Source organism: Cebus imitator, unplaced genomic scaffold, assembly GCF_001604975.1.
Source record: "Cebus imitator isolate Cc_AM_T3 unplaced genomic scaffold, Cebus_imitator-1.0 Scaffold609, whole genome shotgun sequence".
In the NCBI taxonomy this organism is placed as follows: Eukaryota; Metazoa; Chordata; class Mammalia; order Primates; family Cebidae; genus Cebus; species Cebus imitator.
Window position 1 is genome coordinate 120,212 of NW_016107924.1, and position 23,379 is coordinate 143,590.

Consider the following 23,379-nt stretch of genomic DNA (forward strand, 5'->3'; position numbering starts at 1 on the left):
TGTCTTCATGCAGCCAGCAAAAGTCTACTGTAAAATTCTGGGTCCACGAAGGCTTTTCAATGGTGGGACATGATGGTCTCTTGGAGCCTGAAGCCCCAGCCTGGCAGGGCAGACCTGGTGTGCAGAGCAGAACCGGCATCCGCTTGCTGAGCCAGCAGGGTCTTTACTTTAACCCCCAGGGACTGGACGTCTCTGTTTCTCAACCAGGCCAAACTTTCTCTCTTCTCTGTCCTTCTCTATTCCTGGGCTGCTTTTTCTTTCCGTCGAGCAAACTACTCTTCACCCTACAGGACCCTCTGCTAGGTTTTCCTGAGGCCCCTGATAGAGCTTCCCTCTGCTCCGCCCATCCATCTGTCCACCCACCCACCCACCATCCATTCATCCATCCATCCATCCATCTGTCCACCATCCATCCATCCATCCATCCATCATGCATCCACCTGTCCATTCATCCATCCATCCATTCATTCAGGCATGCACCTGTCCATCCATCCAGGCATCCACCTGTCTATCCATCCAGCCATCCATCCATGCATCCACCTGTCCATTCATCATCCATCCTCCATGCATCTACCTGTACATTCATCCATTCATCCATTCATGCATGCACCTGCCCATCCATCCACCTGTCTGTCCGTCCGTCCATCCATTCATCCACCCACCCACCCACCTACCTACCTAACCATCCATTCATCCATGCATTCACCTGTCCATTCATCTATCCATGCATGCACCTGTCCAACTATCCATCTATCCATCCATCCACCTGTCCATCCATCCATCCATACCTCCATCCATCCATCCATCCAACAGAGCTTTATTGAGCATCTACTATATTCCAGGCCCTGTTGTAGTCACTTGGGATTCCATTCTAGTGGGATGGATGGTAGCTCACACTATAATAAAGACTTTGCTTAGAGCTTGCCTACTATTTAAGTCATTTAACCCTCCCAGCAAACATGAGGTCAGTGACCTTAATCCCATTTCACAGATGTGAAAACTGAAGCTCAGAGATACTAACTTAGTCAAGACCCCTTGAGAGCCAGGTAGGAGGAACCCAGGCCGTCTTGGAGGAGCCTGAACCTTGGCAGTCTCGAGGCTTGCAGCACTCTGTGGGTTGCAGGTCACACTGTTTCATGACTGGTGTTTTCATGTCACTGACCGAACTGTAAGGGCAGGGACCGTGGCCTGCATGGGCCTAGTGTGACTTGGCACCAGTGGCAGAAGGGACCCTGCCATGGTGACTGCCTCTGCCGCTCACCCTTGAACACTGAAACGCTCCCTTTGCATTTATGGGGTCTCTGCCCAGTCAGTCGCCACAGTCATCACGGGGGCTGCTGAGGCCCCACGCAATTCTCTGTGGCACCCCTGCTGGCCTTGTCTACTCCATTCCCCTCTCACTGACTGCAGCAGCTGGGCACCCCCCCCAGTACCCCCAGGGCCCTTGCACGTGCTGTGCCCTCTGCCCGGACAGCTCATCTCCAGAGCCACGCCCGAATCTCCTTCCGGTGAGGCCTTCCCTGGGCACCCTATCGAGAGTTATAACCCCCAGATACTCCTCTCGGTTCCTTGCTTACCTGTAGTATTTACCCCCAACTAACACGCTACACGTGTTACCTGTTTTGTTTTTATTGTGTCTCCCCACTGGAAGGTGCTCTATGAGGGCAGGGATTTGTGCGTCTTATTCATGGTGTTTCCTGCGTGGCAGATGCTCACTAAAGATTTCAAAGGAGAAACTGCGATAGACTCGTTCTGTAGGTGAGGGACGGAGGCACAGAGACCGGTCTGGGGCAGGAGGAGGTGGGGTCTGGATTCCATTCAGGGCTGTGTGGTTGTAGCATGCCAGTGCCTGACTCCACACTCTGCGGAGGGCTGATCCCCCACCAGCCCGGACACAGTCCTGGGGCCCAGGCTGAGCATTCTCAGACCTCCACGGAGGTGCCCACTCTCCCTCAAGCCTCCTGCCTGCTTTGCCCAGGGCCATCCCAGGCTGCCCCGGCCCTGATCTGGCCACCTCACCTGTTGTTACATCGGGGACTGGGAAGGACACTTGCCCAGATCGTGAGGGAGGATGGGCTTGATGGCCAGGTCAGTGTGCAGAGCTGGACACATCAGCCACCAGAGGATTGGGATAAGCCCAGATGGTGGGGTGACCTCTCCGGCCAGACCTCGCCCACTCCCCTTCACAGGCAAGGGTGCAGAGGTCGCTGCATACGCAGTCCTCATTTCCCAGCCCAGCAGCCTGAGACTCAGAGACACAAGGGGCCCAGCCAAGGTCACAGCCAGCGCAGATTTCCCACTGCACGTCTCTCCCTTCTGCCCTGAGCCAGGCCCGTAGAGGCTGTGGAGCTGGAGGTCCTGCCTCAAGCCACTTACAAGCAGGCAGGTAGCACAGGGCAGGTGCCAGAGACAGAGAGACTCAGGCCTGCGCACAGGTCACCTGGCCTCAGTCTCCAGGGTCAAGTCTGAGTCTAGGAGCACCTGTGCCAGGTGGGTGGGGGGCAGGATGTGGCCGGAGGACACACCTCCTCCCTGGTCTGTGGGCTGCTGAGTCCTGGCCCAAGGGATACAGGTGGCCTTTGTACTTGGTTGTTCCGGGGCAGTGCCCTAAGCAGGGGGCAAACTTGTTAAGGCCAAAGCCAAGGCCAGCCACCGCACTCCCTGGCATGGACATCTGTTCCCGCTCAGCTCACAGCCACAGTCCTCAGCCTCCAGAGGCTTCAGCATCATAATAGAGTCTAAATTGCACCTTTCAGAGATGCCTGATGGATAACCAAGAAGCATTTGGGAGGCAGGGACCCAAGGCCTTTCCGCTCCACTGTCAGTGGGCCTCATCCATCTTGGCCAGAGGCTCCCCTACCACCCCCTCCCCAAGGCCAGCCCGAGGCTGAGCCCTCTGGCTCTAGGAAAGGAGGGCGGGACCTGGGGGTGCTGGCTGCCTTTTTATTCCCTTGTTGTATGTTTCATACTTCAGGCAGCCATCAAATTAAACCTGGTAAATCACCCATCTTTTATGGGATCGCTTGTCGTCCTTGCATGGATCCCTCAGACTTCAGCGTGCTGTGAGTTACGACCTGCCAGCTCCATGACTGACAGCGGATTTTTGGTGGGCCCAGGGATGAGGGAGGGGAACGGTGGGGGATTATTCTTGGCATTGGCTGTATCAGTCATTGGCCCCACCTCCAGGACAGAGAGGCTGGGTTTCAAGTCCTGCCTCTGCCACTTTCAGGTCGTGTGATTTCCTTTTTTTTTGAGACAGGATTTCACTCTGTAATCCAGTCTGGAATGCAGTGGCTCAATCACAGCTCACGACAGCCTCTACCTCCCTAGGTTCAGGTGATCCTCCCACCTCAGCCTCCCAAGGAGATGGGACCACAGGCATGCACCACCACAGTTGGCTAATTTTTGTATTTTTTGCAGAAGTGGGGTTTTGCTGTGTTGCCCAGGCTGGTCTTGAATTCCTAGGCCTAAGCAATCTGCCCACTTCAGCCTCCCAAAGTGCTGAGATTATAGGCGTGAGCCACTGCACCCAGCCTCAGGCTGTGTGATTTTGAGCAAGTTGCTTGCCCTCTCTGAGCTTGTTTCCTCATCTACAAATGTGGTCATAAGAGGGGCCCTTACATGGGAACTTACAATTTAGGATTCACTGACGTTATATGTGCAGAGTACCCCCTCCTGAGTGCAATCTGGATGCCCCCAACGCATCCAGTTTAAAAGCTGCCCTAAATCTCTGCCTCCCCAGACACTGCCCTAGCTTCTGCAGTAGCTGCCCGTCTCTGTCCTCTGCGCTCCAGTGGCCCCTTCTCCACCCCCCTGCTCCTGCCCTCCCTTCAGGACAGGCTGACCCCTTATCAGACTCTGCGAAGCTGAGATGTTGCCCCCTACCTCAAACTGTGCAGGCACAGCCCCGGCCCTCCCCCAGGCCATGCTGGGAGCCCTGACTCTATGTCTGGGCCGCACAGAGCTGGTAGACGGGGCCATCCACCATCCCCTCCCGTGGTGCTGTGCCAGCCCTCCTTGGGAAGCCCTCCAGGCTGGGGGGCAGGGTGAAGGGGTCAGGGAGGTAAGAGGGTTTTAAATGGGTCTTCATCACCAGGTCACCCAGCAGCCAGAAATAGTTCCTTAGCTCCTCCACGCCATACTCATTCCCACCCCTGAGAAGTCCCGAGGCTTCCGTCCCTCCCTTCCCCACCCCACTGCAGCCCTCCCAAGAAGCTTCGCTCACAGTACATTAGACCCAGTGTCCCTCATGGGGAGAGGCCGGCAGCCTCCCGGGTGTCCCAGGTCTCAGGAAGTAGTAGGGAAGCTGAGTGGGGTGTCCTCACCCAACTGCAAAGTCTTTACAAGCTAGTGACACTGAGCTTTTTCCCCACCGCTCCTGGTGGCTTAGGGCCCAGCATCTGCTGCTCGGCCTTTGCTGGGGACCCTGCTGCTGCCTCCAGGCCCTCATGGAACCTGGGGATGCTATTTTCTATTCACGGGCATCTCCTAGGAGCTTCCAGAAGCCAGCAAGGAAACAGCCCTCATCCCAGCCTAGCCTCGCTCCCTCATCTCCTCTCATCTGCCCCATCCCTGGGTGGGGGCATCTCAGGCAGGACCAGGCAGGGAGGGGAGGGGCCCAGCATCTAAACTCTATCTGCAGGAAGGACAAGCACATGCTCAGGTGGGTGTTCACTGGTCCCGTCTCCCCCACCCCACTCGCCCCTCAGCCTCCTTCCTGCCCACCTGTCCACCGCTGTCCTTAGGAATCTGGCTCCCCATGTGGCCTGGCACTGTATGTGGCTGCCACAGGCCCTGGGTCCTCTGGCTTTTCCCCCACTTCCCAGCCCCCAGGTGGGGTCTCTTGCAGGTGTCTTTTCCCTGCCAGTCACTCCCTTCTGCAGTAATTCACACGTCTCCCCTAAACCTTGCCAGGCCTTCAAGTCCTCAGTGAGAGCGCTGTGCAGGACAGACTGTGGGCAGAGCAGTTTCTCAGCCCCAGCGTGGGAAGGCCAGTGGGACCCCAGCCCCGCCCCCCGCTAGATGGAAAGCCCCGCTAGGCACAGCCGTCTCCAGCTCTGTGATGGGGCTTCAGCAAACCTTTGTTTAAATTAATGAGAGAGCCCACCTTCCTGGGGGCTCAGCTACAAGCAAGACAGAGCGAGGAGGGCCAGGAGGTGGACAGGGCAGGCCACCGCCTCCTGGTGCTCAGGGAGACCCAGGGAGAGCTCCCCCCTTCTCCCCAGGAAGCCCCTCTCCTGTGAAGGCAAGTATCGCAGTGACCTCCCTGGCTCAGTCCTGCTGCTCAGCCTACTGTGGGGTGGCTTTGGTTCTCATGTCTTTATCTGCAAAATGTGACCGTAAACGATCTAGTTCCCTGGGCTCTTGTGGAGATAAAACAAGGTTACTTTCCGTGTTTAGCAGAGTGGGATTCAGCATGAGGGAACCATTACTGTTCCTAGCAATGAGCCATGCTTCCTGAGCCCCAGACGTGAACTGCAGGAAGGAAGGGGGCCTTGAGTCGTGTGAGTGGGGCTTTTCCAAGCCTTAGTTCAGGCAGATGTCCCAGGGGCTGAGGCCCACCAGAGGCATCTTCTTAGGGCAGGGGCTAGATGCCACGGGCCTCAAGGACCTTCTGACCCCAGCTCCCAGCAGGGCGTGGTGCCAGCTAGCCACACCCATCACCCTAGACAACTTTGCTGCTGGATCCCATCCGCTGGTATCATTCAGAGCTTGTGATGCATGGGGGCTGGGGCGGGGATTCTTTTAAAACCTAAAGTTAATTATTTTTCTAATTTCAGGCTGCATGCATTATGCATCAGCTGTTATCACTGGCGGTAATTGCAGACAGGTATGCAAATCCACTATAAATGCACCTAACCGCATAGGCCGTCTGGGCGGTGCTGGTGCCCTGCGGCGGGATGTCCTGAACTTCAGAGAATGTAAATCGCTTTAAAAAACAAGACTTTAGAATTGTGTCTTAGGAGGTTAATTATATTGATAACAGTGTTCGATATTAAACCATTTAAGGCCAGGAGGGGGTGGGGGGATGAAAGTAGACACATGTAATTTTGTTCCCTTCTCTCTCGGCATTATTTAATAAGATGCTCCTACACCTGATATTTCTGTCTGTCTGTGTCCATTTTTAGTAAAGCTGCCTAAACTGAGACATAATTCCTTTTGGAAAGGGAAAAAGAAAGCCCAGTGGGCCGGGTGCGGTGGCTCATCCCTGAACCCCAGCGCTTTCAGAGGCCGAGGCAGGTGGATCACCTGAGGTCAGGAGTTCAAGACCAGCCTGGTCAACATGGCAAAACCCTGTCTCTACTAAAAATACAAAAATTAGCCAGGCGTACTGGTGCATGCCTATAATCCCAGCTACTTGGGAGGCTGAGGCAGGAGAATCACTTGAACCCGGGAGGCGGAGGTTGCAGTGAGCCCAGCTTGTGCCACTGCACCCCAGCCTGGATGACAGAATGAGACCCTATCTCAAAAGAAAAGAAAGCCCAATGGAGTTTCAGAGGGAAGGAGAGGGGCTAAAGGTCTTTATTTTAGGGGGCGGGGAAAAGGAAGAGAGGCAGCAGGAGCAGAGCTGGGGACGGTCCCCAAGAACAGGGCTGGGGCTGCGGGCCTGCATGGCTGCACTCCTCAGCCTCCGTTAGGATCCTGGGCCACAGCAAAGGGCCGGGAGAGGAGCGGTGTGAGCTGGAAAGGCTTGTGATGGGCGACGCCCACTGGTCCTAGATCAGAGGCTTGGCAGTGGGCTCAGAGGGCGAGGCCTCTCATGGGCTGAGAAAAACCCTGACAAGCGGGGAGGCGGGCCCTGCTCCCAGTGGGACACCCCCATTTATTCATCATCAGTTTGCGGATTGCCTCCTCCCCCTAGAACGTAAACTCCGACAGTTGGGATGTGGCCTGCCTTGTACCTGGCACGGAGCCTGGCACAGAAAGTGCTCCGTAAACATCTGATGCGTGAATGAACAGGGCCACCAAAAGGGAGGCCCCTGAACCTAGACCCAGGGCTGGGCAATGGGAGAGAAGAGGGAGGCTGGCCTTCCTACAGCCCACCCCAGGACATCATGGTGACCCAGGGTGCCCTCAGCAGCACAGCAGCCCAGAGAGGCAAAGGGAAGTGCCTGGCCTGTACAGCAGATGGCGGGGGGTCACCACAAACCCAGGCCCAGACTGGACGTGGGGTGCTCCTCCCGTCCCAGGTCTCCTCCTGCCCCTCTCAGCTGCCCATCGGGGCTTCTCCGACCCCAAAGGGAGACTCCCGGCCATCCCTGCTCACCCCCACTGATACGGATACTGGCCTGGCACCGCCCAACTGCGTGTCTGTCTCCAAGTATCAGAGGTGGGCCTCGCTTTCCTACAGATGGCCTTTTCCCCTCCACCCTGCCCCACAGATACACGTGCAGGTGGAGGCAGCCCTCAGGACCCTGGAATCATGAGATAAAGGGTGCCAGCGATTGTCTGCTTTATGCAGAGGAGGAAAACCTGAGGCCCCGAACGGATGAGACAGGTTCAGGATGGAGACGGAGCCTCCAGCATCGTTGGGCAGCCTCCCACCCACCTCGTACGGCCTTGGCGCCCAACTCTAACCCTTTCCCAGGGCTTTGGCACAGGGAGGGTGCTGGATACAGTGTCCAAACTCCAGAGGAGTCTCACGGGGACTGCTTTTCCCCACCTCGTGGGTCCGTGGTCTCTCACACCTGTGGGGTCATGCCTGTTAGCGTTAGCAGTAGCTGTCAGGGCTGCGTGCCCACTGAGTGCGGGGCCCGCTACAGAATGCTCTCTCCAGCTGGCCACAGCCCTGTGCACGGGGGTGGGGGGAGGCTGCATCCCCGATGCACAAAGGGGTGGCACACAGGGAAGGGCGGACCTGTCCAAGGTCGCAGCTCACAACCATTGGGCCAGGCCCCAGCCCAGGTCTGTCTGCCCAGAGCCGTGTGTTCCTTCCCTCCCTTTGCACAGGGCCCACTGGGCAGATCTTCCATAAACCCGGGGGGTAGCAGGCCTGGGGGGCAGCAGCTGTTCCCCTCCAGCTTGGCTTCAGCCTAGGAATGACCCCCAAACTCTCCTAGGGACGAGGGGCAGTAAGCGTCCAGGGCTCGGTGCAGGGAGAGGAGCAGCGAGGAGCGGAAGGGCTGTAGGGCTGCCGGGCTGGCGCGCTTTTATAATAAATAACAGCAAATAGCCCATCCGCAGGGCATCTTTCACGCCGGTGGCTAATAACACGGCTATTAATGCCCCCGCAGACGGCGTGCACGCTGAGCCGCACTGACAAATGTCCCGGACCCTGGCGCAATCATAAATCAACCCCTCTCCTGAGGGAGAGCGTGGGGAGGTGTCATTTTCCATCTTGGTAATGAATTAGGGCTTCCCTGTCCTGCCCAGGGCACCGAGGCTCCAGGTTGCCTGGGATTTGTGTTTCCGGAAGCACAGCCTCACCCCTGCTCACCCTCCCTGGCGGCTGTGTGACCCTTGGGGCACTCACTGCCCTTCTCTGGGCCTCAGCTCGCTCCTCTTAATCAACAAAGAGGCTGAACTGGAAGCAGGCGCAGATAATGCCCCAGGGCCAACGGGCGCAGGACCTGGGGCGGTAGCTTTGGATCAGCCCCATTCCTGGTCCCTGGCCAAGGCAGGCGCAGGCCCTGATGGAGACCTGTGGGCTCCCTCCCGTTCAGGGGCAGCAGGTGCCAGGGCAGTAGCCTAGGTTACCAGAGCTCCTGCCCACCCCCCACCAGGCCTCACTGCTACCACCTTCAGGGAGGAGGCTCAAAATGAGATTCGCCCACCCTGCTGCCGGGCCGTGGACTCCAGAAGAGGCCAGCCCCTTACACCCCAGGTCCCGCCATGGGTAGAGCCCAGCAAGCAGCACGGGAGCCACCAGGTGGCCAGTGATCCTAACGCTGGCAAGCAGAAGCCACCAGCTGCGTGGACTGTGTGAGTGGGTGGGGGGATGGAGCTGCAGATCTGTGAGCTCTGGCTGGGACCCGCTGGTTTCGTCCGCTATGCCCTCGTTGGGTGTGAGGAACCCTGGGCCACCCTGGAGCCCTTCCGAATCCGCATCCCTCTTCCCTTGGCAGGGGCCTTACCTCCTTCGCTGCTGCAGCCCAGGAGCCCTCTGAGTCCAACTGGGGTGGCTGGTCCGGAGGTCCCCACCAAAGTCTTAAAGCCCCGCCTTGGGACACTGGGAGCTCCGACGGCTCTCACATTCCCAGCCCCGTGGTCCTAGCAGGCTTTGCGCCACTAGGGGCGCAGACCTCAGACCTGGGGCGCCCTGGGGAACAGAGAGAGGATGCAGTGCCTCGGTCTTCTGGTCTCCAGGTGTTCAGATGAGGCTGCAGGCCCCAATCAGCAGCATCCTTGGCACCCTAGGCCTCAGGCACAGCTGGCTTCTCCCTGCGGAGTGCGAGTCCTGCGCACAGGAGGTACAGGGACACCCCTCTCGGCCCCAGGACTCCCGATGGTGGCCTGAGGGGGATTGGGCCCCTGCTCCTCGGGCATGCCCTGAGGCCTGGCGCCCAGCCCCGGGGAGGGTGGCCTCTGCTGCTCGCTACTTCCACGGCCCGTTTCAACTCTTGCCCTTTGTCTGCAGGCTGCCACCTCTTCTGAAAGGCCTCTGTGTGGCTCTTACCCCCTTTTTGTTTACCAAGGCTTTTTTTTAAATCCCTTTAAGTCACTTGGCAGAATGGGCTCGGTGCAGAGAGCGTTCTTGCGTGACACAGCTGAGAGGGAGCCGCTCTCCAATGGCTCTGTATTCCTGCCACTCAGGCCTCGTCTCCAGCGGGAGGGAGGGGGTCCATTACCCCGCTGAGGAGTTCAGATGTTCACGGCGGGGCTGCAGCTGCTGACACGTGCGGCTCAGCTGTCAGCCCCCACATGCCCTTCTCTGGGAAGATGCTTGCGGGGCGAGGGCCTCGGTCCTGCTTGGCTGCTCCTGTTTGTAGAGGTTTCCTTGCTGGGGAAGGGGGAGGATGGGTTATTCCCACTTCATCCCCTGGTCTTGTCTGTCCAAGAAGGAATCATCTTCTCACCCACCGCCTGCTTCCTCACCTGCCAAAAACAATACCAGTGATTAAGCCCAGGGGCGTGAGGGGCAGCATTGGGACAGCATCTGTCAGGGCCACAGGGCCACAGCCTCCTTCGCTTTGGATCCTGTTTTGTTTTGTTTTGAGACAGAGTCTCGCTCTGTCACCAGGCTGAAGTGCAGTGGCATGATCTCGGCTCACTGGAAACCTCCGCCTCCCAGGTTCAAGCAATTCCCCTGCCTCAGCCTCCCAAGTAGCTGGGACTACAGGCATGTGCCACCATGCCCGGCTAATTTTTTTTTTTGTATTTTAGTAGAGATGCAGTTTCACCAAGTTGGCCAGGATGGTCTCAATCTCCTGACCTTGTGACCCACCCGCCTCGGCCTCCCAAAGTGCTAGGATTACAGGCATGTGCCACCCACCCCCCCACCCCCAGCTAATTTTTTGTATCTCTAGTAGAGACGGGGTTTCACCCTGCTGGCCAGGCTGGTCTCAAACTCCTGACCTTGTGATCTGCCTCCTTCGGCCTCCCAAAGTGCTGGGATTACAGGTGTGAGCCACCGCGCCTGGCCTGGATCCTGTTTTTTTTAATGCCACTCGCCCATGAGCGGGGGAAGGGGTTGGGGTTATTCTCCCCTCCTCCTGCCTCTTTCCAAATCCAGACAGTAAACCATGGGTCATGCCAAGTGCTGAGCCTTGAAGCTACCTGGCTTTCCCTCCTGGGGGGTGGAAGGACTGGGAAGAGAAAAATGAAGTTTTTCAAGCTCCTGGCCATGCAGGGCCACCCGCCCGCCCAGCCCAGCCCAGAGCTGGCTCCAGTTCCCCCGGCACCTGCTCTTCTTGCTAAATGTCATTCAAAAGCTCCGACTGGGCCACCATGGCCTGGACATCCCGAACAAGCACTGCCTTTCCCCACTGTGGGAAGCAGGACCATCAGGAGCTGGGGAAGTTGGGTCTTCGTGTTCCTGGCCTCTGGCACCCACCCCGCTTCCTAGGCAGGGGGTCAGTCCTCCTCCACACCCGCAGCCACCCTCATCTTCGGAACAGACGGGGGCGGGGGGTGGGGGGCGGGGGGCGGGAGGCAGGGCAGGCTGTTCCAGAATCCAAAACAAAACCCCGAGCCCTCCCCAGCACTTCTCATTAGCAAGGCCTGTGGAAGGGCCACGGTGCCCTGGTGTCCGTATCCCCCTGCAGGAGCCCCTCTTTGGAAAAGGGCTTTTATTACACATCTGAGAGTGTTCGTTCTGGTTTGAAATCAGATCCAGATGGGCTCAGCTGCATCTGGGCACTTTTCTTTGTAAGGCCTAAGGTGGTTGATGTGAGAAATGCTTGTTGTCGGAGGCCCTTACAAATAAAAACAGGGATATTAGGGTTCACAAATCCAGACAATAATAAGCCCAGCACCCAGATGGGGGGTGGCTGCCCACGGGGCTCACAGCCTGGCAGGGAAGGCATTCAAGAAGGGGGTGTGCCAGCCAGGTGGAGTGAGGTCTGAGTCTGATGGGGTGGACAGGGTGGGGGGAAGAGTTTACTTGGGACAAGCTGCCCTAGGAGGAAGGAGGTTTCAGAGCCAGCAAACCCCGGAGGACATCAGTTCTGAATGGCCAGGGCCTGGTCCACACTCCAGGCGGGGCACAGGCCCTGGAAGGGTGCGGTGGGGCTCACGCGGGAGGGAAGATGAGGACAGAATCCCCACTTGCCGGGGGTTGAGGTGGAAGGCGGCCGGCTCCAGCACAAGCCCTTATTGCTATTACCACCCGCGTGATTTCATCCAATTATAAATTGTAATTTCTCCATGAAAGCGAGAGATGGAAGAAGTCCAATGAGGTCATCTGCCTCCCTGGCCGGGGCGCAGAAATTGTTTTACACCGATGGGGGTGGGGGCAGGGGCGGCCGGCCTTGGCATTTTGAGAGGATGGCTGCCGTGTCCTGGGAGCCCAGAGGCTCCAGCCAGCCATGGCCGCTGCCTCCTGATGAAGAAAGAAAGCATTAAGCCCTGCTTTTGAAATTAAGAACCCAGGAAGGAGGCTCGTTTAGCCCACCAGCATGTCCGCCTCAGGCCCTTCCCATAGCTTCTCAGCTGTATCCTAAGAGCTTCCCATAGCCCTCAGGATAGAGGCAGCGCTCCTACGGCAGTCTCCAAGAGCCTGCCAGCCCGCCAGCTGTGTCTCCCACTACTGCCCACTAGTCCCCCGCCTGGCCTGTCGCCTCCTGTAAGAATCTGTGCAGCTGGCATCCCTCTCTTCCTGCAGCGGGCTACCCTCCTCTTCGGCTGGTGTGGTCCTGTGAACCATGACGGTAACGACGCAGCATGAACAGAATTGTCTCCCTGGCTTCAAGGGAGGACCTGAGGCTGGATCCCCCAGCGCCTGGCTCAGTGCCTTGCACACAGTTGGTGCTTAATAAATGCACCCAGCAAACTCCCCATCTGCTTCCTGATTTAGAAAACCAGGGCACTGAGCGAGGCTCTTGGTGCCCATCCAGCTCTGTGAGTCCTCAGTCCGCCTTCGCTGCTGCAGCCCCCACCCCCACCTTCCCTGGGGCCTGCAGAGCCTCCTGGAACCCCAGTGCTGGGATACCGGGCCCCTCCGCATCTCTGCCCTGGATGAGTGGGGCCTCTCGGGGCTCTGGGGTGTGTACTGGTTTTCCAAGTGAGTCTGGCTGGCGGTGGTTGGGAGGCGTGAGCTCTCCAGCAGCGCTGTGGCTCTTCCCGTGTGTGGGTGCCTAATGATGATCATTAGCAGCCACCTGCATTCACTGAACCAAAGGAGGCCCAAGAATAAATATGTAAATGCGCACGCCTGGCAGGCACGTCCCGCCAGAGCCACAGTGCCCCCAGTTGCCACCCTCCCGGCTCCAGTGAGTGGAGACCACACCGTAGGAAGTCAGTGGTTACACCCATCGCCTCAGCCTCCCCTGTTCCCACAGGATCCAGGTCTGGTCTCTGTTCTCAAAACCAAGAAACCATGTTTTGAGTCAACATAATAAAAGCTTCCATTATGAGTAAAAGTGCTTTGAGCTGCGTACACAAGTCTACTTTTGTTATAATCAACAACATCACAACTGTATTAAAAGAAATTTGAGAGGAGGGAAAGAGGGCCAAGTGCCCCGCCTCGCATCCCTGCACCACCCTCTGCGTTTTGGCCGGATCTGCCCATCCATATATGCCAGGGACAGTGGACCTTGTCCTTTCCCAGTAATTTCTGCCTTGCCGTCTTCCCTGAGCTTGGGGAGACAGCACGGCTAGCAGGTCAGGGAGGATCACCTCCATTGCGGACTGAGAAGAGGGAGCAGGACGTGTCCAGGGTTGTACAACCTGCAGCAGAGTCAGGGCCTCAGACTCCAGGCCAGCCTCCTTCTTGCTGTTCTGCTCCAAGACAGCACAGGAGAAATGGACCACCAACCAAACCCTGCACTGGGGGGCCCTGGGCTTCTCCTGAGGCTCTCTTATGCACCCCTCCATTCACCTATCCCTCCATCCTTCCATCTCTCCCTTCATTTCTCTATCCCTTCATCTCACCATTTCTCTATTCATCCATCTCTCCATCTCACCATTTCTCTATTCATCCATCCATCCCTTCATCAGTGTATTCATTCATCTCTCCATCCATCCTTCCATCCCTCCATTAATCTATCCATTCATCTTTCCATCCATCCTTCCATCCCTCCATCAGTCTGTCCATTCATCCTCCCATATCTCCATCCACCCATCCTTCTGTCTACTCATTCTTCCATCTCTCCATCAATCCATCTGTTCACCTTCATCCATCCATCCATCCATCTTTTCACCCATCCATTTCTCCATCTATCTCTCCATCTATCCATTCATCCATCTCTCCATCCATCCCTCTCTCCCCACCCATGCATTTCTCCATCTTTCCATCTACCCATCTTCCCATCCAGCAAACACATTCTGAGTCTAATCATGCTCCAGGCATTGTGCAAGACATTGGGGATCCAAAGAGATGCCCCCATCCTCAGAAGCTCACAGTCTAGTGGGGAGGGCACTCGTTTTCAGAGGGCTGCAGTGTGAGAAGCACACATGGCTGTATGGGAGCCAAGAGCCCCGCCTTGCCCAGCCTTAGGAAGCGGAGTGGATCGGGGAGCTTCTTGGAGAAGACGACGCTGTGCTTTGGTTCTGGGGTGTTCCTATGTCATGACAATCACACGTGAGCTCAGTGGCCATCCAGAGTGGGGCAGGTGTGACTGGGTTTCCCCTTGACCCCCTGCCCATCTTCTAGAGCCACTGCCCACCCTCAGCCCTCAACGCCTTCCTCCCAAAGTAGAAACGGTCCTCGGGTCCTCAGCTTTACAGTTCATGGCTGCCTTAAAGATCGGTGCTCTCTGATATTAATTCCTATATTAGCAATTAGCCCTCCTGTTTTATTTCAACCTTTGGCTCTTAGGGATGGATTTTTATGTATGTGTCATTAATCAGATGGCTGGTATGTGCTGCTAGAAACCCAGGTGGGCTTTATGGCTGGTGACTTAGCGAAGTGATGTTTTAAATGAACGACATGCCTGCCCCCCTCCCTGGGCAGAGCTGCCCTGTGGCAAAGAGGGCAGAGTTTAGATCATTGTAAGCAGGTCAGAGCTGGCAAGAGCTAGGAGACCCAGGATTTTCTTTCATTTTGGACTTCCAGGCTGAGGTCAGCATCTATGTCTGACCTTTATAGATGAAAAGGCTCTTTGTGACTCAAACTGGAGTTTGTTCCGTGGCCGCTGACTCCCCCTGCCAGGATGGCCATTCACAGAGCCTGTTCCTTTCTTTCCTATTGCAGAGAGAGAGGTCTGGGGCTGCTTATTCCCTCTCTCCCGAGGGCACTGGAGACAGAAGGCTGGGGGCGGGGAGAGCATTGCCTGGGGGCTAGGACCGCTCCTGGCATGGGCTCAGCCCATAGGGAGTGCGACAGGAAAAGCATTTCGGGCTGAGGGAACAGCCTGTGTAAAGGCTCAAGGTGGGAGGGCTTGGCGCGGTGAGAGGCCCTGCCATAGAGCTCTGAGTGCCCGAAGGGCAGTGATCCGAGCTGAAGCAGGGCTCACAGCCTGGCTTTGGGGGTGCTGTGAATGCTGTGCTGAGGGGCCTGGTCTGTATACGAGGGCAGCGGGAGGCCGTGAGGGTGCCCCGGCGTGGAGGAGTGTGAGCAGACTTGCAGTGTAGAAAGAGCATGCTTGCTGCATGGAGGCCTGGAAGGTGCTGGGTGCCCTGGAGGGGACCAGAGAAAAGCTGGGACCGTGTCCTCAGGAGCAGGGGTAGGGGTCGGGGCTGGGGCCCTCGCGCAGTGAAGGGTTGAAGGGAAGGGGCCAACTTGGGAGGCCCGGGGCTTTACGCCCTGAAGGCAGGCCTGGGGCTCCTGCTTCCTGGTCCTCCGTGGAGGGCAGCGCTCCTGGGGGAGCCGTGGCAGCCAGCTCAGCCCCGAGCCGCGCAGGAGCAGGAAGGCCTCTGGAGGCCGTGCCTCGGGCTTCCAGCTCCTCCCTTCTGCCCTGTGTGATGGGCCCACCTCATCCCCTGCCCACTGCTCCCGGCCCCCAGGCTGCATGGTACTGGAGCAGCAGGGTGAGAAGGGGGGAGGCGAGAGCCTGCCTGTGCGGTGCGAACCCTCCCAGCCTCCGCTCTGCTAATTAAACCATCTCCTGACAAAACCCAGACTTTCGGGGTATTTACGAGAGCGTGCGAGCCAGGCCGTGGGTGGCTTCAGGAGCTTGTGCCGCCCGACCAGCAGGCCTGGGCCTTTGCCAGTGCCCACCCTCAAGATGGCCATCAGAGACATGCAGCAGGCAGCGCCGGGACAGAGCAGCTCCTGCCACAGGCCACCTCCCCTTCTTTCTTCCCGTCCTTCCTTCCCTTCACATGTGGGCAGCTCTGACCAGAGGTGGCCTGGGAGTTCACCATACCCTGGTGCTGAGTTGGCAGAGAAGCTCAGCAAGCCAAATTGGGTACAGACCGTGGCCAACTGCCCCTTAGGACCCAGCAGTCCCTCCCTGCATGGTCTGGGGGATGGGGAGGCCCACTTCTGCCAGGCTCAGGGTGCCGCAGAGGGGGAGGGTTCCCGAGCTGAGGGTGCTGCCCTCCCAGTGCAGCTGAGCAACAGGGGACCTAGAAACGGCTGCTGGTGGGCACTGCCATCCCTGGAAGCAGGGAGACAGGAGTGGGCAGGCACCTGAAGAGTCCTCATTTGCCTGGAGTGCTCTTGTGCCTTTGAAATCTCCTCCCAGCAAGGGCAGGCAGGAGCTCCCAGGCCGGGCACTGGGAGGGTGGGTGAGGGGAGACCAGCAAGGGCTGCTGGCACCCAGCTCACTAAGGGACAGGCCGAGGCTCTCAGCCTTTGCGGGGGAGGCTCTCGAGGGAGCACGGCTGGCAGTGTGTTTGGAGGGTATGGGGCATGGCAGCCCCCCAGAGGCCTGCCCTCTTGCCCCAGGGAGGGGCACCAAGGCCAGAGCTCGCCCCTTCATAAAGTGACTCTAGATACAAAAGGGGACGGGGACAGGAGTGGTGGCTCACGCCTGTAATCCCAGCACTTTGGGAGGCCGAGGCAGGTGGATCACTTAAGGTTGGGAGTTCGAGACCAGGCTGGCCAACATGGCAAAATCTCGCCTCTAATAAAAATACAAAAATTAGCTGGACATGGTGGCGGGCATCTGTAATCCCAGCTACTCAGGGGGGCTGAGGCAGGAGAATCACTTCAACCTGGGGAGGCGGAGGTTACAGTGAGCCAAGATACTGCCACCACACTTCATCCTGGGTGGCACAGCAAGACTCTGTCTCAAAAAAAGGGGGGGAGTCTCAAAAAAGGAGGGGGACAGGAATGACCGCTTGCCTGCCCCTCTGAGCCAGCCTCACTGTAATGCATCGCCCGTGCCCATGAGGGCCTGTGTCCAGCCTAGAAGAAGCTCAGGGGATGATGAGCCTGGTGCCACCAGCCGAGGCCAGAACCTCTTCTTTCAGGAAATTGGCCTGCTTTTGTCAGCAGAACAGTGGCCACCCGGCCCCCTGCCTGCCCGCCATGGTCCTCTTGGCCGCCCCGCAGCTGAGGCAGGTGGTGGAGACTGCAGGCAGCCCTGGTCCCCGCCTGGCCTCCAGGGTCTGGGTGCTGTCACAGCGTCTCCTGGCACCCTGGCTGTGAAATGGCCCAGGCTGTCCCCACGCTGGAGCTCTTGAGTGGCCGTTTGAAGTCGCGCTGTGCTGGCTGCAGCATCATGTGTCCTGCAGGCTCTTGGCCCCGGGAGGTGGGAGAACCACAGCTGGAGAGTCCGGGGGGAGAAGGCTGAGGAGCTGTCAGGGAACCCAGGCTCTGCCCCAGGGCCGTCAGCTCCCTCCCTCGGCTGCGCCTTCCCCTGGCCCCCTCCCCAGCCTCGCGTTCCTCCATTCAGGCCTCAAACCCTGACTTGGAACCCCTCCTGGCCTATCCCAGCAGCCCCCTGCCCACCTCCTTCAAGGCCTCTGAGCTGGTGCTGGGAGTCCAGCGTGTGCCCTAGGAAATGGCAGCACCTCCCTCGCCTGCTGCCTCCAGGAGGAACCCAGCCCTCCTCAGACCTCTGCCGTGAGCTGGGGATTCCAGGCCACGCATCTGCCTTCATCCGCGTTACTCAGGTGCAGTAAAAGCTGCCTTTCCTTCCAGAAGCATCCACCAGCAGCCTCGGTTCCCTACTTCCCTCCACCAGCTCTGCCAGCCTCCAGCCCCCAGGGACAGGTGTCCTCTCACTCAGCTCCCAGCTCCCTGGTTCTCTGGTTTCCCTGCCCCAGCAGGAGCCTGCGCCAAGGGATTTTTGCTTCTGTGTTGGAAATCTCCCACCCTTCCCCTCCTTCCTGTAAACATGCTCTCTGGCTGAGAGCAGGGCTGTGCGCCGGCCCGGGCAGCCAGACTTTGTTAATATTTACAGCGAGTGGCTCAGGAAGCTATTAGCTTCCTCTTCTTGTTGTTAATTGAAAGAGGAGAAAATGGTTGTAACACTTCAAAAGAACTTAAAGCTCAGCCTGAGAGACTAGCTGAATTGGGAGGAAGGGGGAAAAAGAGAGAGACTATTTTAAATAAATAAAGCAAGCAAGCCAGCCCACACCTCACACGAGGGTGGAATGTCGCTCCGTCCCCATCTTTGCAGACGCCCGGCTTTCCGCTGAGGTTTCCTTGGTGCTCATTGTATGTTTTCCTTTTCATTTGGGAGCCTGCCTTAAGGAGAGAAGGAGAAGAGAGAGGAGGATTCACGGCGCACTTTTGTTCATAACGAGGCTCTTTGAAGCCGCAGTTAACGAGGCCCCCGGTACCTTCGCTCCTGAAGCACACGGGGCCAGGCAACCTGTGGCTGCCTCCCCTCCTGGGATGCAGGCCCAGACGGGGCATTCAGCAAAACCCACTCCTGGGCCCCCTAACCTGGGTGTGACCTCTGGGAAGAGTTGTGGCCTCAGTTCCCCTGTGAACCCCGGCCACAGCCAAGGATGACATCACCATTGGGGGGGTGACTTTCTGAATCCTGGTGGATAGGGGGCCAGCATTGAGAGGCCTCCGGCCTCTGTGGTCAGCCTCCCTGAGCCACTGTTTCCAAAGACAAATGATCTCTCCTGCTGAGGCCGCACATTCAGCTTCCGGAGGCTGCCCTATGACTTATGCAACCAAATGGCTCTGCCAGTCACCCTGTGGTTAGACAGAGGCAGGAATGGATGACCCAGGAGGCCTTCACTCCGGGAGCCTGCCATTCATTTCTAACTGACAACTGTCTCCTCCTCCAGGAAGCCTTCCCTGATCCTTCCTTGTCCCCAGCCTGCTTACTGCTTAACTTTGTGTTTTTTTGAGATGCAGTCTCACTCTGTCACCCAGGCTGGAGTGCAATGGTGCAATCTCAGCTCACTGCAACCTCCACCTCCCGGGTTCAAGCAATTCTCCTGCCTCAGCCTCCCTAGTAGCTGGGATTATAGGTGTGTGCCACCATGCCTGGCTAAGTTTTATATTTTTACTAGCGATGAGGTTTCACCATGTTGGCCAGGCTGGTCTCAAACTCCTGACCTCAGATGATCTGCCTGCCTCTGCCTCCCAATGCGCTGGGATTACAGGCGTGAGCCACCGTGACCAGCCCCCAGCCCCTGGCCCCGGCTTGCTTAACTTTGACTTCTTGGGCTTCCCTGGCACCATGCTCTCTGTTAGCCGGCCCTTCTCTGCTTCTGCAGAGCAAGGTGACTCACTGGACCAGACACAGAGGGACGCCTTGCTCCCAGCTTCTGGTTGCCGCACAGGCTGCATTAATGGAGGAATCAACAGCATATTGAAGGAGGTGATGTCTACACCTCCTCCCTCCTCCCACTCTGGTCATGCCAGGCTAGAGCACTGTTCGTTCTGGGCTCTACAAGACGCGAAGCCACACTACAGAGCAGGATGCCCAGTGGGTGGGGAGTGACCGTGGTCATGACCAAGAGGGGGTGGGGCTTGTTCAGACCAGTCCAGGGAAGAGGGCGTTCCCCTGTCCTGGCAGAGAAGGAAGACTGACCTGTTCTGGGAGGCCCAAGAACTGGAATGGCCGGGAGGGAAGTACTGGGAGGAATGCAGTTAAGAAAGAAATCTGTACCAGCCAGAGACGCCCAAAGGTGGGCTGGGCTGCCCCTGCCAGGGATGTCTGTGCCCGGGCTACATGACCACTGGCAGAGATGCCAGGCAGGGTGAGCATGCCAGGTGCAGGCCCGGCTTCCCGGCTCACTCCCCTCAGCCCTTGCCCTCTCCACTGGGGAGTATAATTGTCTTTTCCCAATGGGCCGTGAGCTCTTAAGGGCAAGGACTGTGTCCGCAGCAGTGACATCAGCAGCGGACGCAATTGAGTTCTGGATGGCCCAGGCACAGAGCTGAGATGCGGCGGTGGGTAATAACGCTACCAACAACACCGGTGGCTGCCCTGGGCTGTGTCCAAGGCAGGCGCTATTCACACACCGCCTCCCTGCGTGCACGGGTGCCGTGATTACCATTCCAGTTTTCCACCCAAGGAAACAGATCTTCCAGAGCCTGCCCCAGGTCCCACAGGGGTCTGCTCTAGAGCCTGGATGCAAACTCACTCCCCTCTCCACTCCAGATCCTCAAGGCCACACTGGCCACTCCTGTGTCGCCAGGGACTGAAGGTCTGCTCACACCGCAGGAGGCTGCACAGTGAGCTGCCTCTGCAGGTTCACAGGGCACATTAGCATATTAAAGGCTCTGAGAAGTCCTGCGGCAAAGATGCCAATTGAAGCTTGTTCACTCCGGTGGTTACCAACTGACGCTGTCTTTGGTGACACCTGTTAACCTCCCAGCATTCGCCTCTTCTTCAGACCATGCTGGGGAGATGCTGTGGGTGTTCACACACCCAGTTACTCAGGCTTTTGTAAAGGGGCTGGTGTGTGCCAGACAGGGGCCTGGTGCTGGTGACACGCAGTGGTGAGGACAGGCTGGTCCCTGCTCTGTGCCTCCCTGGTGCCCAGCTGGTGGCTGGCACACGTGCATGCAGCAAGCCAGGGCTGAATGAGGGGGGGTGTGGATGGGGCAGAGGAGCCGGGCTGGGCCGTGGGAAGCCACGTGTCACGGCCAGACAAGGTATCTGAGCCACCCCACCTCCTCCCATCCTGGATGCCGTGTTGGGACCTCTGGCCACACCCAACTTCAACCTCTCCAAGAGCATCTAGTCCCCTCGGAGGCCCCACCAGCCCTCCATTGGTGGGGTCAGAGCCCTCTGCCCCCACCCCAGGACCCCTGCCAGGCCCAGCACCTCTTCCTTTTAGGCCCTGTGTCTCTATGGCCTTGACATTCTGATCACATCCCCCAGCCTGCCTGGAATACTAATTCTCCCCCGATGAAACCATCCGTGTTTAATTTTTTTAAGAGGCAGGCAGGCAGGCAGACAAGACAAGGAGGGGGAAGCATTAGTGGGTGGGTTGGGAGCCCCCTTGGAGCCCTGAGGCTGTGCAGTGACTCCGGCTGCCCTAACACAGTCACGCTTGGAGGCCAGGAGGGACCATGGCCTTTTGAATACACCAGAGTGTGCTACGGCCATGGCTGGGGAGGATTGTTCTTTGGGACCCTCAGGAGCTGAGGTCACGTGGGGATAGAAGGCGGGCAAGCCCTCAGTCCTCCGTGCCACCTGAGAGCCCAGAGTGACCCCACCACCCTCAGTATTCGTCTTGCAGCCCCAGAGAGAGGCCTCGGGGCACAGAGAAGAGTGGCCAGATGGCAGGGTTGGCCCAGCAGCTGCTCCGATGCTCCTGCCTTTGGCTGCAGCGGGCCTCAGCAGCCTCCTGGGGGCCTGGGGCAGGAGGGCTGCTGTGGGAAGAAGAGGTGAGCCTCGCTGAGGGGACAGGACAGCGCTCACGCTGGCATCCAGGTGGGGAGCTGGGAGCATGCAGCTTCAGCGCCGCGCCCCTCGGGCTGAGTGTCTTCTGAACCTCAGTCTCCTTATCTGTGAGATGGGGGGGACGGTGGCAGCAACGTCCTAGGCTGTGGCGAGGGTCCAGGAGGTGCTGTGCGAATGCCCAAAGGACTGTCCGGCTCTCCTGGGATATGCATGTCAGCTGCCGTTCTCACCCATGAGCCTGATCCCACCCCAGCCTCACCCCTGCAGGCTTCTCCCCCACGTCCACCTCCCTGGCACCAGCGCAGCCCTGGGGCAAGAGCTGCCAACCCCCAACCTCCCAGCCTCCCATCCTCACGTCCCCAGAGGAATGAACGAGATTGTAACGGCAGGAAACTTGACAGAAAATGAAATGTGATGAAATCAGCTACGTGAAGGATGAAATCCACATCACAGCCTTCTTCCGAGGTGGGGTGAACGCTGTCCCACGCTCCTGGGCTGCAAACTCCGCAGTGGAGCTGCCACTGCCCACGTTACTTGCCCCAGGAGCTGGAGTCTTAGGCCCCCTCCCCATCCCTCTTCTGTCCTCCTCCCATACCCCCTCCCCACCTGCTCTTCTGTCCTCCCCTCCTCCCCTCCCATACCCCCTCCCCACCTGCTCTTCTGTCCTCCCCTCCTCCTCCCACGGCCCCTCTCTATCCTCTCTTTCCTCCTCCTCTCCTCACTCCTCCCCTCCTCCTCTCATGTCCCTCCTCATCCTCTCTTCCCTCCTCCCCTTCATCCTCCCCTCCTCCTCCCATGTCCTTCCCCATCCTCCCCTCCCTCCTCCCGCTTCTCCTAGGCACAGCCAGCAGTCAGTGACCAACTGACCCAGAGATCAATGATCAGTGCTGCAGATTCTGCCAGTGTCCCTGCAAAGCACATCGAGACCACCCCAGCTGGCTCTCCCCTCACCCTCTCCTGCCTTACTCCCTCCCTCTGGGCTCCCTGGGAGCACAGGGCTGGGCCCCTGACTCAGGCTCTGCTTCTGGGGAGCCCCAGAGACAAACCCCAAGTGCCTGGGGAGAGATGTTGCCACCTCTGCCCCCATTTTAGTCTTGGGATGCCTCCGCTTCAAAGAAGGGGTCTGTTGGTAGCCAGGGACAAGGTCTGGGGCTGTGCAGTGCTCCAGCTGGGACCCCTCCTGTGGCGATGCCCAGACACAGCCTCCATTGCCTGCCTCATCCCGAAGCCTCCTGGCCCAGCCACCTGTGAGCGCGCGGAGCCGGTCGAGGGAGGGCCGGGGGAAGCAAACCCGGTTATTTGGCCTCCTCCTCCTCCACCCCGGGGCTGCCTCATAAATTACTATCGACCCGCTGCTGCCCAGGTTGGAGGCGAGTTGGGGAAATAAGCGCCAGGCTCGGTAATTGTGCCCTGCTGCCTGAGCTTACTTACTTGTGGCTTTCCTACACACTAAGAAACGAGACGATAAATAGCTGCCAACTATTAGGCTTCCAGGCAGGAAAAGCACCGCACGATGCATTTCCCGAGGACGGGCAAGGGCTGGAGACCACGACCCTTGGCCTTTCCCGCACCCTCTCACCCCATGGATGAAGGCAGTTTAGGGCCTAAAACCTGGGGCATGGGAAGACAGGCAGAGGACGAGTCCCCAGCCCCGTGGGGACAGGGTGCGTATCTTCCCTTCCCCCAGTCCCATTCTAGAAGGTTCAGGATGGCACGGCTGTTAGGTCCAGTCTTTCCCTCTTGTTTGTGACCTGGAGGGAGGGCCTTGTAAGTGCCGAAAGAATGAAGGCGCGGCTGGGTGTGGGGGCTCACGCCTGTATCCCAGCATTTTGGGAGGCTGAGGTGGGTGGATCACCTGATGTCAGGGGTTTGAGACCAGCCTGGCCAACATGGTGAAACCCCATCTCTACTAAAAATACAAAAATTAGCTGGGCGTCGTGGTGGGTGCCTGTAATCCCAGCTGCTCAGGAGGCTGAGGCAGGAGAATGGCTTGAACCCAGGAGGTGGAGGCTGCAGTGAGCCAACATGGTGCCACTGCACTCCAGCCTGGGCAACAGAGTGAGACTGC

At 58.3% G+C, this 23,379-nt stretch overlaps 2 protein-coding genes across 5 annotated transcripts in view; one reads left to right on the plus strand and one right to left on the minus strand.

Annotated features, from left to right (window-relative positions):
• The window catches only part of MACROD1 (mono-ADP ribosylhydrolase 1), a 173,014-nt gene that overhangs the window by 56,271 nt on the left and 93,364 nt on the right, over nucleotides 1-23,379 (plus strand). The window lies entirely within an intron of this gene.
• Nucleotides 1-23,379, minus strand: part of FLRT1 (fibronectin leucine rich transmembrane protein 1) — an 81,806-nt gene that overhangs the window by 4,002 nt on the left and 54,425 nt on the right. The window contains exon 2 of the mRNA XM_017516897.2: nucleotides 9,075-10,035. The gene's annotated coding sequence lies outside the window, so the exon portion shown is untranslated. The remainder of the gene's footprint in view (nucleotides 1-9,074; nucleotides 10,036-23,379) is intronic.